The 17,684-nt window shown below is 40.7% G+C and overlaps 1 long non-coding RNA gene across 1 annotated transcript in view; it reads right to left on the bottom strand.

Moving 5' to 3' along the window:
- Window positions 1-1,619: 1,619 nt before the first annotated feature.
- LOC147002866 (uncharacterized) overlaps window positions 1,620-17,684 on the bottom strand; it is a 35,497-nt gene continuing 19,432 nt past the window's right edge. Inside the window, exons 4-5 of the long non-coding RNA XR_015047820.1 lie at window positions 14,823-14,997; window positions 1,620-1,803 (exon numbers count right to left, since the gene is read on the bottom strand). This is a non-coding gene — a long non-coding RNA (uncharacterized LOC147002866). The remainder of the gene's footprint in view (window positions 1,804-14,822; window positions 14,998-17,684) is intronic.

The raw sequence follows: 17,684 nt of genomic DNA, 5'->3' as shown, positions 1-17,684 counted from the left end.
AAGGCAATTCCCAGGATGGGTTGGCTCCAACAGCAAAGATCTGTTTCCTTGGTTCCAGGGGTAACTGTAACATCAAAGTGCTGGTAAGTCAGCTCCATCCTGAGGTTTCTCTTCACATTGCAAGTGTTTCCTCTGTCTTGTGCCTCGAAGCTCTTCTCTCATACCAGCAAAGAATACATATATCCTTACTTCTCAACTTCCTCCTTATTTAAGGACACCTGTCACTTCCTGCTACAAAAGGGCATTTGGATGCTCACGGCTTGTAGCCTTCCAGCGGCCATGGAGAATTAGGTCTACCTGAAAGGGGGACTGGAAATGAAAAAGGACAGGGTGTGAGAGAAGGATGAAGCCAAGACAAAGGTTCTGATCCAGGCTCAAAGTTTAATATTCAGTTCTGTGTTTATACAGGGAGAGCCCACAGACTCATTCTTTGTTTCAGCTTCATTGAATTGCAAAGCAAGCTCAGCAGGCAGGCAGTCAATTTCTCAAAGCTCCTGTAGGAAATTGCAAATGCAGTGAGGCCAGACAACTCAAGCTAGGTCTTAAAACCATTGTGGCAAGCACTCAAGGTTTGTTTTAGCCTACTCAAAGCTGGGGGAAGGGCACAATTCCCCCTTTTTTGTTTTTGTTTTTCAAAGATGAGCTGGATAAGGGCACAAGATTTACTTGTTTTCCATAATCCCATCTAGGGTAAAAAGTGGCCAGGCAACCATGCCTGTCTTAGATCAGTGTCTATATTGCTTCTTCTTACCCGTTAGGGAGAACAAACATAGCTTTTGATATATGTCTCTGTGCTAGGTAGATAGGAACTCAAGAACACTCTTACACATCTCTGACTATTGGCCTTCTATAGCCCACTCTTTCCCATTCAGACTAAATCCACGAAGGACATATGAATATGTACTCAATGCATTTCTTCATATCAATGGATAACTGTCATGATGAATAACAGAGCTTGCTGAAAGCGATCCTATGTGAAAGCAACCAATCTGTTTAAGATACAAGGTCCAAAAGTTAAAAGCAACAAGATTATAATTAACGGTCCAAGCAGTGTAGAAATTAAAGTTGTAAGCCATGGCGAAGTGGAGAATCATGATTCAAACCATCCATGATTCTGTCCTCTTTCTCTTTTTCTTTAGGCTAGTCCTTCTCAAACTTTAGCCATAGAATCTTTTACTATTTATGAATGATTGATGTAAAAATAACATTCTCATGGAAGGCTGTAGATCCTCCCTGTTGAAGGAATAAAAGATTAGGAGCTTAAACACATGCACTAGCAGTTGTTTGAAATCCAATCCTGTCCAATTTTATCTACTGCAAATGTAACTTCATAAAGAACTGAAACTGACTTCCAAATATGTCTATGTAAATGTGCAGAACCAGCCCTCTAAATGAAGTCTGTCATTTCCTTTTTTTTTCAGTATTGGATTGATTTCTAGACCAGTTCATGATTGAGTCAGAATAACTGGTTACATTAAAGGAAAGAGAGGAGTCATTATAACTTTCCCTTTTGGTTAATTTTTCTAAGTCAGTTTTTATAGTATATAGGATATTATATATTATATATATTATATAGTATAGTATATAGTTCTCTGACCCACAAGGTCTAAAAGCTTGAATCAAGGCAGCTTGTCTAATCTGGGATATAGGCAAGCAAAGGTGGGTCAAGAACATGTGTCCAATACAGCTTTCCTGTCACCATTGTCAGGGCACTCAGCAAGCTCACAGGTCAGCATCATTCTTTGTCCCAGCATCAGCATGTCACACCAATCACTCTGGCAGTTAGCATGATCCTGCTGCATCCTGTGGAAAAAAACACAAACATGTCCTCTTCCCCATATTAAATACCTGATCAGGATCATGCCATATGCCAGAAAATGGATCCTTCCATTTCACCTAGACATAAGAATGCCTGGTTGTAGAGTGCCATAGACACTCACCAGAGAGTTCCTTGGCATCCAAATTTTAAAATTTCAAAAATAAAAAGCATGATTTAAATAGTGTGGCATGTAGGGATATAATTCTGTCTTTTTGTTTTGTTTTGTTTTTTATAAAGATACTGTTTTAAAGCTCCATGGGCATGTTCTACAATACCTCTCCTTTAGGATAATAAGGAATCCCAGGAATATGGGTAATATTAAATTGTCTAAACATCTCAAATGTTAGACTGTAATAGCCAGTTCTATTATTTGTTTTAGTCTGATTTAGGACACCAAGTATAGAAAAACAATGTAGGCCATGACTAATTGTGGCCTCCCTTCCCCCAGCCTGGAACCTGCTTGCTCAAGGGTGGAGCTTCCTGCTCATTCGTCCTGCCACACCTACTGCTGGACCCTGCCTTTGCTGCTTGGAGGAGGCACACACGTGTTCGTCCTGCTACTGGACCCTGAGTTACTTGGCGGGAAATCGGGTTCCCTCCCCCTTCCTTTATAACTGAGTGTCTGGAAATAGTAAAATTGAGCTTTGATCAGAATCTTGTCTTAGCTCCATTCTTTCTTCCGCCCCGTCTAGATTCCTCTCTTTTCAGCTCAAACTGCCATTCTCGGTTGAACCGTTCGTGTTGTGGACTGCGGGCAGGCCGCAACAGTTGGCGCCAGAACTGGGACCTGAAGAATGGCAGAGGGATGCTAAGAGAAACGACTGCTGTGTGGAGCTCCACAAGAAAGGAAAGGATCTTCGTATCGGAGCATCGGAGCATCGGAGCAACGGACAGGTACACATGCTAGCGCTAGCCTAAAATTTCAGTTTTGTAAAGTGTTGCTGAGGATGCGGTAGGATACGAATCAAGTTTGAATCAGTGCTAACCCAACACTGTTTCTGCTTGGGTCAGCAGCTCGTTAATCTGAACTAGATATGGAAACAGGTGGTGTGCCGCAGCTTTTTAGAAAGCTGCTTAGGTGGAAGAAGGAAGGGTTTAAAGTCATGGATCAGGCGGTTGTTTTTAGTTTTCAGGAGTTGTTTCAGGCCAGAGGAGTAAGGCTTGAAGTACAATTAGTAAGAAATTTTTTAGATAAGATAGATAGCTGTTGTCCATGGTTCAAGGAAGAAGAAATGATAGATTGTGGAACCTGGGAGAAAGTTGGTGAGGCCTTGAATATCGCTCAGACAGATAATTTTACCCTAGGCCTCTGGGCGCTTGTAAATGATGCTATAAAAGATGCAACTTCTCCAGGGCTAAATTGCCCTCAGGCGGAGCTTGTGGTATCTCAGGAGGAGTGCCTATCAGAGAAGGCCTCCTCAGAAAAAGATCTTCTTAACTCAAAAATTGATAAATGTGGAAACTCTGATGATGGACTGAATTTTAACAAAAATCACTCAGATAGAGGAATTGCCCATTACCTTAATGAGAATTGGTCCTCTTGCGAATCTCCCGCTTCACCTATAGTCACCACTTCGGGAGGTGCTACTCATAGGGACACACGGCTAAGCGAGTTAGAGTTTGAGATTAAGCTTCAGAGGCTGACTAATGAGCTTCGGAAACTAAAAAAGATCTCAGAAGCGGAGAAGAGTAACTCTTCTGTAGTTCACCAGGTGCCGCTAGAAAGAGTTGTGAGTCAGGCTCATGGGAAAGGACAGAATTCGTCTAATATGCTGGCCTTTCCTGTGGTCGAGGTAGTTGATCAGCAAGATGCTAGGAGCAGACATTACCAGACCTTGGATTTCAAGTTGATAAAAGAGTTAAAGGCGGCTGTTGTGCAATATGGTCCTTCAGCCCCATTCACTCAAGCATTACTGGACACAGTTGCGGAGTCAAACTTAACCCCCTCAGATTGGAAGACTCTGTCCAAGGCTACCCTGTCAGGAGGAGATTTTTTGCTTTGGGATTCTGAATGGCGAGACGCCAGTAAGAAAACTGCTGCTTCTAATGCTCAGGCTGGTAACTCATACTGGGATAGCAACATGCTTTTAGGAGAGGGTCCATATGAGGGACAGACAAATCAGATTGATTTTCCCGTTGCAGTGTACGCGCAAATTGCGACAGCCCCACGCCGTGCTTGGGGAAGGTTGCCAGTTAAAGGAGATACTAGTGGAAGTTTAGCTAGCATTCGGCAGGGTTCTGATGAACCATATCAAGACTTTGTGGACAGGCTGTTGATTTCAGCTAGTAGAATCCTTGGAAGTCCAGACACAGGTAGTCCCTTCGTTATGCAACTGGCTTATGAGAATGCTAACGCAACTTGCCGAGCTGCAATTCAACCGCATAAGGGACAGACAGATTTGGCGGGATATGTCCGTCTTTGCGCAGACATCAGGCCTTCCTGCGAGTTCTCGCAGGGAACCCACGCGCAAGCAATGTTCTCGAGGAAACGAGGGAATAATGCATGCTTTAATTGTGAAATTAAATTAATTCGTCAGGTAAACACAGATTCTGTCTCTTCTCGTAAGTATCATTCTAAAGACTAAAATTCCTCTTGTGCTTAGAATTCAGCTGGGAGTGGAAGTTCCCAGAAACGCTCTTTTCCTCTGAGCCAATTCCCCTACAAGAGGCCGGAGATTAGCTTTAGCTTTACAATTTGCATCTAAATAAAGGACCTTGACTTCTCCAAACAGAAAATTTACATTGCTACCCTCTCATTGTTTAGATTTCTTTCTTTTCTCAAGCAGGTCAATCTACATTCTCCGGTTCTCCTCCCCCTAGAGCAAACAGGTGGTACTGCTAATCTCCCTTCCAAGGACATCCCAGCACGTGGCTTTCAGTCTGAGATAGGATTTAGATTTACCAGGAGAGCTAGGGAAGTAGAAATTTCATATATTTACAGAGATTAGTTCTTATTTTGATAGAGATGGGCTTAGTCCCTTAGCTGGCCTCTGGCTTTTCACCCTTGCTGTTACTGCAAGGTGTCCTTAGTTCCTCAGGCTAGGGAATAACAGTGATGAGGAGAAAAGACTTCCAGCTCCTATTTTAACCACAATCCATGGTGTTAATACTGACATAATTCTTGTCTAGGCCTTGCTAAATCTGAGGTTGACAAGTCTCATATAGAGACCGCGCATAGCTCAGAACTGCGCGTACTGATTCATAATCATATGAATACAGTATGGGTACTGCTTGGCGCAGGAGATTACTGCGGAGGGAAGGTCCAGCTTGACCGTTTCTGAGTTTCCTGTGCGACACACCTGATTTGAAGGAGGTTGGTATCTGATTCCAGCTAAAAACCAAAAATACCTAAGGCTCTGCCTCCCCTCCCCAAAAGATACCAAGAGCCACAGATGTGGGTTGTTATAACGCTCATGGGAGGAATCAGGTCAATGTCCACCCAAGTCAAGGTTAAAGGCCCACTCATCTACGGATGAGAAAATCATTTGATCACCTCTGTTAAGCATTGCCTATTTAAACTTAATTAATAGTGGGGAGAGAGGTTGGAGACCTTACTGTCGAAAGGGCAAGCCCTTCACTGCCTCCCACCCAAATAAAAAAAAAAAGCCAACTGGCCTTGTACTAGGAGCCAGCCAGTCTTACCCCTTCTCCCTGTTTCCCTGCCTGTCATCCAAAATTGCGGAGGAATATCAGCTCAGTGTTATTCTAAATTTGTTTAGTTAAACTTAGCCAGGGTTCCAACGCCCTACTTAAAATGCAAACAGGTAGTTACCTATTCAGCACTAATTAGCATTATAAAGTCAGAGCCTATTCTGTTAGTGGTTTACTAGGATAATAAAGACAGTTTTAGCCAGATACAGTTTACCATTAGAAAAGTTAGAGAATCCCACGGAAACAGGTTTTTTCTTTAGCCCTAAGAACTCAGACAGAACTATTGCAGCATAGATAATTTTTCTGCCTCAGGCCAGCCCTTTCTTTTTTTGTTAACTAATGGGAGGAGATGTGGCCTCCCTTCCCCCAGCCTGGAACCTGCTTGCTCAAGGGTGGAGCTTCCTGCTCATTCGTCCTGCCACGCCTACTGCTGGACCCTGCCTTTGCTGCTTGGAGGAGGCACACACGTGTTCGTCCTGCTACTGGACCCTGAGTTACTTGGCGGGAAATCGGGTTCCCTCCCCCTTCCTTTATAACTGAGTGTCTGGAAATAGTAAAATTGAGCTTTGATCAGAATCTTGTCTTAGCTCCATTCTTTCTTCCGCCCCGTCTAGATTCCTCTCTTTTCAGCTCGAACTGCCATTCTCGGTTGAACCGTTCGTGTTGTGGACTGCGGGCAGGCTGCAACAACTAATTACATTTTTAGTTGTTTCTCTTGTTAAAGCAGTTGTAATTAGAAAGCCTGAAAAGGTATCAAGTCACATGTAAATATTTTAATTTTTCAAAATCATCTATTTGTAATAATTGATTAGGTATAAGTCTTCGAGGATTAACACCATTATGTGGTACATGAAGAAATTGAGGACATTGAGAACAAGTCTTTACAATTTGACATGTTTATTTTCTAGAAATACAGTTTGTTGTCTCAAGCTATTATTATTTTGATGATATAGGGAATGAGATTGTATGGCCAATTGTTTTGTGTAAGGCCTATAATTTGTCTAGTATACAAATCCGTTGTGGCATTGCCCTAAGGGATAAGTCTATACAACCTAGTATGAACTCTTAAATGTCTTATAAAGTAAGGAACAGTATATTTTTAAAGTTGAGTTGTATTTGTTTAAATAATTGTAAAATTTGAGAATTAGCAGTATCTAAAATAGAAACAATCTCAAGCAATTGTAATCCATGAGCTATATATTGGTTATCTGTATTCAAACTAAGAGCTTAATTTTTTAATATTTTAAAAACACTGTCTACAGCAGGTAGTTCAATTATCTGTGATAAAGTGTGTGGGGGGGGACTCAAGAGAATAAGCATGTGATCTAATTACATATGTTGCTTTCTCATTAGATGAGCCATCTGTAATTTGGCGAACACATTCTCTATTGAGTATGTACACAAACTTACAGGAAATACAAAAACATTTATAGAGGCAAATTCTAACAACTTGTACCAAATTCACCTAAAATGTTTGTCATGCAATAGGCCAAATATCAATATTCTGTAATAACCAATTTAATTGTTGTTTGGAATGAGGAATAAACAGTACATCAGGTTTTTATTTTTTATTTTTTATTTTTTTGTGGTTTTTCGAGACAGGGTTTCTCTGTGTAGCCCTGGCTGTCCTGGCACTCACTTTGTAGACCAGGCTGGCCTCGAACTCAGAAATCCTCCTGCCTCTGCCTCCCGAGTGCTGGGATTAAAGGCGTGCGCCACCACGCCCGGCTCAGTACATCAGGTTTTAAAGACATTCTTTCCAAAATACTCTTGTGATTTTATTTACAATTTTATATTAATACAGCAACAGCTTCATAATAGGATATTTAAACTTTACTTGGAGATGAAGAAAGATGAATCTACATTAATGGTCCCTTTTGCAAAAGGGCTGTTGTGGGCACATGGGTAGCAATAACACACCCAAACAGTCAGCAATTGACTATAGTCTATATAATGTATCTGTTGTTGGCTAATAGCTTCTTCTACTTCTATAAAGCTATTTGTCCTTCATCATTTAATTTGCATCTTCCTTGAGAATATCAAGTAGAGGCTTAAGTCCTCCTGTGGTGAGCTTAAGGTGAGGCCTTAAATAATTAATATCTCTTAACCTTTGAAAATAATTTGAAGTAATTCATCTTTTCTTTTTTGAATTTTCTGTGTCACAATGTGTTTAGGATATAACTGAGGCCCCAAATATTGAAAAAGATATTGCCTTTGACTCTTTTCTAGAGGAACAACTACTCCAAAATTTTAAAGCCTGTTATATGAGTAAAGGCTTGTAGTAAAACATGTTTAGAGAGATCAGATGATAAAATACCATCTATATAATGAATAATATACACTGAAGGATTCAAAGTCCTTCTTGTAATGAAGCAGAAACATTTTTTTTTACATAATATAGGGCTGTTAGCGATTCCCTGAGGCAAAAGTTTCCAATGATATCACTTCATGGGATCTTTAAAATCACAAGCAAGCTCACTAAATGTAAACCTCCCAGTCACCAGGATGCAAAGGAACAGTATAAAAACCAATCTTCTAAATCTATTACAGTTTTCTATGCAGTTCCTGGAATGGCAGGTAGAGTAGGCAAGCCAGGCTGCAATGTCTCCACAAGTTCCTAAGTTTCAATGACCTTTCATAAATCTAAAGTTTGAACTTTATTTTGGATTAATGGAATAACCAATCCCTTGGAGGTGAGTGAGTACATCAACTCCAGTGTCTATTAATCCTTTAAATCATTTTTCTTCAGTTAGTACTTTAAGGTTAGATCTGTTATTAGTAATAGTTTGAACCCCATACACATCAGAGGAACCAAAGCCACTTTGTCCTCCTTCACTCTTAACAAAGTTGGAAGGTAGCAGATGTAAGGGAATTAAAACAAGTTGAGCATTTTTGTTGTTGTCGTTGTTGTTGTTGTTGTTAGCAGGTCTAGTTATCATGCCATGGGGGGTAGCGGTCATAATTTTTATTTTTCCCTCATAATAATTATCTATAACACCTGGATAGATCTGTAATTTTTTTATAATTATGTTACTTCAGCCTAAAAGTCATCCCCAAGTCCCTGGAGGCAAGGACCCAAAACATCCTGTAGGCAGTGTCTGAACCCCCATTTCTGGGGTCAGTACTACGTGGGTGGTAGAACTGAGGTCCAATCTTGCACTTCTTGGGGTTGCTCTGATAAGTTCAGCAATGGATTGTTGGCAACAGCTTCATAGCTCCAAACGCTGTCTGTTGTGAGTGCCTTGGGGTCTGAGACTGACTCCTCCTCCCCAAGGAACAAGCAAGACAATAAACACCTCCCTAGGGACTAGTCAGGATGGCCAAGACAAAAGGAATGCCACACAAGCCTCAGCTGAGGCTGCTCTGAGCTTTGCACTAACTCAAATGCAAGGGTTTCTTGAGACCTGGCTCAATGATTACTCTTTTTGGAGGGAGGATAGATTCCAGAGGAGTGATGTCTATGTCTCTATTTTTATTTATTTATTTTTATTTTCGGATAGTCTTTCTTAAAATGACTATGCCCCCATACTTAAAACATTTCTTATCACCTCAGTGCTATGAAAGCAGTCTTTGTAGTGTAGTGCCCTGCAAGGCAGCAGCCATAGCCAGACCCTGATTGTACGAGGGTCCAATTTCTGTACAAAGATGAATGTAAATTCTCACTGAGACCTCCTTTCCAATATTGGGGTGTTAAATTTGCTTCCACCACTGTATCCAATAAAGCTTGTGTAAAAGGGGAAGCAAGCCCATACTGTATTACAGCTGTTTTCATCTCTACTTGCTTGATTTTTTTCTTAATTACAAATATGTGTGAGTTAAAAATCTTGAGCCTATGGTCAAACTACAAACTATAGCCAATGGAACACTGGCAGTTTAACTAAAATTTTTAAGTTGTTTTTTTTTTTTAATGTTAGAGCATAACCATAATTTTGGAAAACAAAACTCAACCTCTAACAAACAATCCAGTCTCTCTAAAAACACCAAGTGAATCACCCCCATGCTACAAAGTTTTTTTGGCTGCCAGTTCTTGCACATGAACGCATGACGGTGCAGCCACCAATACTTCAAAGAGACACTGTCTTAAATCCTAGTCTAATTTTTAGGATAAGGATTACATAATATTATCCCAATTTAGTAGTATTTTTATAGACCTGTCTTCCTGGTTTGGCTTGTGCCACATGTTATTGTTTAAAATGACTCTAACCCTGAGTTACCAGTTTTGAGCTAAATTTTTGTTACCAATGTTACAAAATTTTAATCATACCCAATAACTCATTAGCCAATAATCTATAACCAAGACATGCAGAGCATATTTATACAGATAAAACCAATCAGAAACAAGCAAGGAATGAGTGACTACACACATATATTTAGACCAAACAAAATTTTCTTATCCTTTCTAGCTGTAATGTCAAGAGGAAAAGCACCTTGTCACTTGCTGAGCCCAATAAACGCAACTGTGGAGAGTTTTCTAGGAAAAACCAGCTATCAGCTTACTTTGCAGTAGATGTCGAAAAACTGCTGGCCCCTTTAAAAACAGTTTTTACAAACAATCAGCTCCTGGCAAGGCTTCTCTAGTTCTGTTAGACTCCTAACCACAGGTGCTGGGCTCCAAAGGCCACTTGAGACTGCCTTTTAAACAAGTTAAACTAAATCAAAGGGTAGATAACCAGCAGATTAAGTTTTAACCATTTTTTCTTTTCAACATGAAATACAGAACAACAATCATTCAAACAATGAAACAAAAACAGACATAAATTGACACATGTGGACAGATTGGTGAACCAAGGACAGACAACAAACAGATAGAGAAGAGAACTTGATGTCCCAAAGGGACCTAAATATAATCTGAACTAAGGATATCTCCAGTAGGACCCAGAGAGGAAGCTGAACATCTCCCTATTTCCTCCTGTCCCTAGGAGAGCTCTGAAATACCTTTCCCTTTTTTTTTTTTTTAATTTTTTTTATTACGTATTTTCCTCAATTACATTTCCAATGCTATCCCAAAAGTCCCCCATACCCTCCCCCCACTTCCCTACCCACCCATTCCCACTTTTTGGCCCTGGCCTTCCCCTGTACTGGGGCATATAAAGTTTGCATGTCCAATGGCCCTCTCTTTCCAGTGATGGCCTACTAGGCCATCTTTTGATACATATGCAGCTAGAGTCAAGAGCTCCGGGGTACTGGTTAGTTCATAATGTTGTTGCACCTACAGGGTTGCACATCTCTATAGCTTCTTGGATACTTTCTCTAGCTCCTCCATTGGGGGCCCTGTGATCCATCCAATAGCTGAATGTGAGCATCCACTTCTGTGTTTGCTAGGCCCCGGCCTAGTCTCACAAGAGACAGCTATATCAGGGTCCTTTCAGCAAAATCTTGCTAGTATATGCAATGGTGTCATCGTTTGGAGCCTAATTATGGGATGGATCCCTGGATATGGCAGTCTCTAGAAGGTCCATCCTTTTGTCTCAGCTCCAAACTTTGTCTCTGTAACTCCTTCCATAGGTGATTGTTTCCAATTCTAAGAAGGGGCAAAGTGTCCACACTTTGGTCTTCGTTCTTCTTCAGTTTCACGTGTTTTACAAATTCTCTCTTATATCTTGGGTATACTAAGTTTCTGGGCTAATATCCACTTATTAGTGAGTACATATCATTTGAGTTCTTTTGTGATTGTGTTACCTCACTCAGGATGATGCCCTCCAGGTCCAACCATTTGCCTAGGAATTTCATAAATTCATTCTTTTTAATAGCTGAGTAGTACTCCATTGTGTAAATGTATCCATTCCTCTGTTGAGGGGCATCTGGGTTCTTTCCAGCTTCTGGCTATTATAAATAAGGCTGCTATGAACATAGTGGAGCATGTGTCCTTCTTACCGGTTGGGACATCTTCTGGATATATGCCCAGGAGAGGTATTGCTGGATCCCCTGGTAGTACTATGTCCAATTTTCTGAGGAACCGCCAGACTGATTTCCAGAGTAGTTGTAAAAGCTTGCAATCCCACCAACAATGAAGGAGTGTTCCTCTTTCTCCACATCCTGGCCAGCATCTGCTGTCACCTGAATTTTTGATCTTAGCCATTCTGACTGGTGTGAGATGGAAGCTCAGGGTTGTTTTGATTTGCATTTCTCTGATGATTAAGGATATTGAACATTTTTTCAGGTGTTTCTCAGCCATTCAGTATTCCTCAGGTGAGAATTCTTTGTTTAGCTCTGAGCCCCATTTTTTAATGGGGTTATTTGATTTTCTGGAGTCCACCCTCTTGAGTTCTTTATATATATTGGATATTAGTCCCCTATTGATTTCAGATAGGTAAAGATCCTTTCCCAATCTGTTGGTGGTCTTTTTGTCTTATTGACGGTGTCTTTTGCCTTGCAGAAGCCTTGCAGTTTCATGAGGTCCCATTTGTCAATCCTCGATCTTACAGCACAAGCCATTGCTGTTCTTCTATTCAGGAATTTTTCCCCTGTGCCCATATCTTCGAGTCTTTCCCCTCACTTTCTCCTCTATAAGTTTCAGTGTCTCTGGTTTTATGTGAAGTTCCTTGATCCACTTCGACTTGACCTTAGTACAAGGAGATAGGAATGGATCAATTCGCATTCTTCTACATGATAACAACCAGTTGTGCCAGCACCATTTGTTGAAAATGCTGTCTTTCTTCCACTGGATGGTTTTAGCTCCCTTGTCGAAAATCAAGTGACCATAGGTGTGTGGGTTCATTTCCGGGTCTTCAATTCTATTCCATTGGTCTATTTGTCTGTCACTATACCAGTACCATGCAGTTTTTTTTTTTTTTAAATCACAATTGCTCTGTAGTAGAGCTTTAGGTCAGGCATGGTGATTCCACCAGAGGTTCTTTTATCCTTGAGAAGAGTTTTTGCTATCCTAGATTTTTTGTTATTCCAGATGAATTTGGAGATTGCTCTTTCTAATTCGTTGAAGAATTGATTTGGAATTTTGATGGGGATTGCATTGAACCTGTAGATTGCTTTTGGCAAGATAGCCATTTTTACAATGTTGATCCTGCCAATCCATGTGCATGGGAGATCTTTCCATCTTCTGAGATCTTCTTTCTTAATTTCTTTCTTCAGAGACTTGAAGTTTTTATCATACAGATCTTTCACTTCCTTAGTTAGAGTCACGCCAAGGTATTTTATATTATTTGTGACTATTGAGAAGGGTGTTGTTTCCCTAATTTCTTTCTCAGCCTGTTTATTCTTTGTGTAGAGAAAGGCCATTGACTTGTTTGAGTTAATTTTATATCTAGCTACTTCACTAAAGCTGTTTATCAGGTTTAGGAGTTCTCTGGTGGAATTTTTAGGGTCACTTATATATACAATCATATCATCTGCAAAAAGTGATATTTTGACTTCATCTTTTCCAATTTGTATCCCCTTGATCTCCTTTTGTTGTAGAATTGCTCTGGCTAGGACTTCAAGTGCTATGTTGAATAGGTAGGGAGAAAGTGGGCAGCCTTGTCTAGTCCCTGATTTTAGTGGGATTGCTTCAAGCTTCTCTCCATTAACTTTGATGTTGGCTACTGGTTTGCTGTAGATTGCTTTTATCATATTTAGGTATGGGCCTTGAATTCCTGATCTTTCCAAGACTTTTATCATGAATGGGTGTTGGATCTTGTCGAATGCTTTTTCCGCATCTAATGAGATGATCATGTGGTTTTGGTCTTTGAATTTTTTCTTTTGCTAAGGCATTCCCGGACAGGGGACAACTGTTTGGTTTTTTTGTTTGTTTGTTTTGAAACCTTATTCTCTCATGTCATTTGTATATTTACCATTCTTACTTCTGGGAACCATTCACAGCATAAATCTACTTGAGCTAAAAATTTTCTAACATCTGTTTTTTAAACCTTGTTCCTCTTGCCTGGTGCAGCTCTTGGCTGCAGACAAATGCCTATATAGAATTCCCCTGTCCCAAGAGACAGCTATATTTGGGTCCTTTCAGCAAAATCTTGCTAGTGTATGCAATGGTGTCAGCGTTTGGAAGCTGATTATGGGATGGATCCCTGGATATGGCAGTCTCTAGATGGTCCATCCTTTCATCACAGCTATGAACTTTGTCTCTGTAACTCCTTCCATGGGTGTTTTGTTCCCAATTCTAAGAAGGGGCATATTGTCCACATTTTGGTCTTCATTCTTCTTGAGTTTCATGCGTTTAGCAAATTGTATCTTATATCTTGGATATCCTAAGTTTTGGGCTAATATCCACTTATCAGTGAATACATATTGTGTGAGTTCCTTTGTGATTGTGTTACCTCACTCAAGATGATGCCCTCCAGGTCCATCCATTTGGCTAGGAATTTCATAAATTCATTCTTTTTAATAGCTGAGTAGTACTCCATTGTGTAAATGTACCATAATTTCTGTATCCATTCCTCTGTTGAGGGACATCTGGGCTCTTTCCAGCTTCTGGCTATTATAAATAGGGCTGCTATGAACATAGTGGAGCATGTGTCCTTCTTACTGGTTGGGACATCTTCTGGATATATGCCCAGGAGAGGTATTGCTGGATCCTCTGGTAGTACTATGTCCAATTTTCTGAGGAACCGCCAGACTGATTTCCAGAGTGGTTGTACAAGCTTGCAATCCCACCAACAATGGAGGAGTGTTCCTCTTTCTCCACATCCTCGCCAGCATCTGCTGTCACCTGAATTTTTGATCTTAGCCATTCTGACTGGTGTGAGGTGGAATCTCAGGGTTGTTTTGATATAGCTGTCTCTTGTGAGACTATGCCGGGGCCTAGCAAACACAGGAGTGGATGCTCACAGTCAGCTATTTGATGTATCACAGGGCTCCCAATGGAGAAGCTAGAGAAAGTACCCAAGGAGCTAAAGCGATCTGTAACCCTATAGTTGGAACAACATGATGAACTAACCAGTACCCCGGAGCTCTTGTCTCTAGCTGCATATGTATCGAAAGATGGCCTAGTCGGCCATCACTGGAAAGAGAGGCCCATTGGACTTGCAAACTTTATATGCCCCAATACAGGGGAATGCAAGGGCCAAAAGAATGGGAATGGGTGGGTAGGGAAGTGGGGGGGCGGTATGGGGGACTTTTGGGATAGCATTGGAAATGTAATTGAGGAAAATATGTAATAAAAAATATTAAAAAATAAAAAAAAGAAATGTAAATAAAGGAAATATCTAATTAAAAAAAAAAAAGAATTCCCCTGTCCCAATTGCGCTGTCATCCCTAGGTGAATTTGGTTTCTGGTCAACACCTGTTCAGCCTAGCTGTATCCTCTTAATGTGCCTCCTGCAATAACAGCCACCAAAAAAAAAAAAAAAAAAAAAAAAAACCTTTATAACTAGCACTAGCATTAATGCTGCTCGTTGCTTACCGTGCAGGATACTGTTGCTTTTGTGCTGTTTTTGTGTTTGTTTGTTTGTTTTTGTTTTGTTTTGTGGAGCTCCACCCAAGACAGAGTTTCTCAATGGGTCCCCTGTTTTCCTCATTCGGGTGTCGCCTGTAGTTGTTCCATGGCCATGGAGAGCTGGGTCTACCTGAAAGGTGGGCTGGAAATGAAAAAGGATAGGTGTGAGCGAAGGATGAAGCTAAGACAAGGATTCTGATCAAGGTGGCTCAAACAATTTAATATTCAGCACTATGTTTATATAGGGAGAACCCACAGACCCATCCTTTGTTTCAGCTTCTTTGAGTTGCAAAGCAAGCTCAGTGGGCAGTCAATTCCTCAAAGCTCCTGTAGGAAATCACAAATGCAGTGAGGCCAGACAACTCAAGCTAGGTCTTAAAACCATTGTGGCAAGTACTCAAGATTTGTTTAACCTACTCAAGGCTGGGGAAAGGACACAATGTCTTACATTAATTTTATTACTTTAAAGATTTTAACTTTAACTAAGGGGCTGGGGGTTGCAAGCTCCTGGGCCACAGAGTAAAAACAATGCCAGTCTGGGTGACATGATGAGCCCCTGTCTCAAACTAAGTCTGTAAAAAGGGGTTGGAGATGCAGCCAGTGGTAGAGCATTTGCCTAGCATGTGTAAGGCCCTGAATTCAACCCCAATAACAAGAAGTAAGACCACAAGAAAGAGAGCAACCAAGACCCCATTTCCAAATCCACTAGTCACATTCTAAGGTTCTAGGAACTAGTATTTTAACAAAAAAATTTCAATCCACAATACTGCTTACAAAAGTTTAGTTTAGTGGATTGGCTGATACTATTTATCACGGAGCAAGAGCAATAAACATATGACTGTGATAAATGCCACAGTGACTGACAGGCCTAAGAAACTTAGGTGTATAGCAGTTTGCATAAGAAGTCTCTATTGGCCAGGCAGTGGTGGCACATGCCTTTAAACCCAGCACTTGAGAGGCAGGGGCAGGCAGATTTCTAAGTTTGAGGCCAACCTGGTCTAGAGTGTGAGTTCCAGGACAGCCAGGGCTATACAGAGAAACCCTGTCTCAAAAAAGTAGAAGAAGAAAAAGATCCAATCCTAGCATCCCAAACTCTACTTGCAAAAAAGGAGGAGGAGAGGGAAGAGGAAGAAAATGAAGGAAGAAGAAGGGAGAGGGAAAAGAAAAGAGGAGGTTGGGGGAGTAGAAGGAGTAGGAAGAAGAGGGAGAGAGGGAGAAGGAGAGGGGGAGAGGGAGAAGAGGGAGAAGAGGGAGAAGAGGGAGAAGGAGAAGAGGGAGGAGGAGGAGGAGGAGAAAAAAGGAGAAGGAGGAGGAGGAGAAGGAGAAGGAGAAGGAAAAGGAGAAAAGGAGAAAAAAAGGAGAAAAGAAAAGGAGAAAAGGAGAGAAGGAGAGAAGGAGAGAAGGAGAGAAGGAGAGGAGAAGAAGAAGAAGAAGAAGAAGAAGAAGAAGAAGAAGAAGAAGAAGAAGAAGAAGAAGAAGAAGAAGAAGAAGAAGAAGGAAGAAAAAAAAAAGAAAGAAAGAAAGAAAGAAAGAAAGAAAGAAAGAAAGAAAGAAAGAAAGAAAGAAAGAAAGAAAGAAAGAAAGAAAGAAAGAAAGAAAAGAGTCTCCATTGGAGCTTAGGAGATGGTCTACTAGTTAAAGTGTTTGCTGTATAAGCATGAGGACCAGAGCTCAGATCCCCAGAAATGCATGTAAATACTCGGTGACTATGGTAGCACAGCTTTGGAAGACAGAGATTGGAGATCTCCAGAGCAAGCTGACTAAAGAGAGCAGACATCAGCAAGCTCTGGAGTTTGACTGTGGGGTGGTCCTGCCTCAATAAATAAGATGAAAAAACAATGGGGGATGGTTTCTGACATGAAATCTGGGCCTCCATATACATATGCAACCCCTGCTTCCCATTTTGTGCATAACCTCACACAAATACATACATGCACCCCCAGTCATGCATATGTATTCACAAATGTACAAGGCATGAGTACATACATGCAGATGATATGTACACCCATGAGAGAGGGGACAGGGAGAGATGTCTCTAGTAAGCTGGGATTGACAGAAGCAAGGACAAAGATAAAGAGACAAAGAGTGAGGCCTCTAGACAAATGAGGCAGCCTGGTTAAAGGCCTCATGGGGAGGCAGAGGTGAGCAGATTACTGCTGGGAATCCTTCACATTCAGGTAGAGCCAGCCACACCCACACAATTCCCAGGGCTTCAACCTGTCCTCATGTGAGCAGGCACTGATAACATCCTACTTTATGGACTAATAGGCCTATGGGGTATTGAAATCCACACAACTGTTATCTAGCAGATAAAATTAAATCCAGCCATTGCTCCACATTCATGAATAATTCAATAACTTAATATAAACTAAATAAATAAATTAATTTTAAATTAATTTAATAATTAAACTAAAATTAATTTAATTTTATTTATGTGTTCCAATTTATACATTGGAAGTGTATGCAAATACACCTTTAGAAAATAAAATCCTAAAGCAATGTAAAATACCATATTTATTAAAGAGATGTATTTTTCTTTTGTCTTGCTATGTAGCCTGGCATGGCTTTGTATTCTAGAGCCTCCTATATAAAGCTTATGAGTGCTGGAATTACAGGAATGTACCACGATTGGTTTAATTAATTCATTTTTATTGTGTTAGTTATCTAAGAATTTCAGACAATGCATTTTGTCACATTCACTTCCCTCTCCAGATTCCTCAGACATCCACCCCTCTTTCTACCCACCCAACCTTGTGTCCTCTTGTTTTAAGCCGATGAGGTCTGATTTCTATGGTCCATATACTTGTAGGTGTGCTATTAGTGCTATAT

This window comes from Mus caroli, unplaced genomic scaffold, assembly GCF_978045245.1.
Source record: "Mus caroli unplaced genomic scaffold, Mus_caroli_1 scaffold_8, whole genome shotgun sequence".
In the NCBI taxonomy this organism is placed as follows: domain Eukaryota; kingdom Metazoa; phylum Chordata; class Mammalia; order Rodentia; family Muridae; genus Mus; species Mus caroli.
Note: the sequence above shows the minus strand (reverse complement) of the source record. Positions and strands in the feature narration are given on the sequence as shown.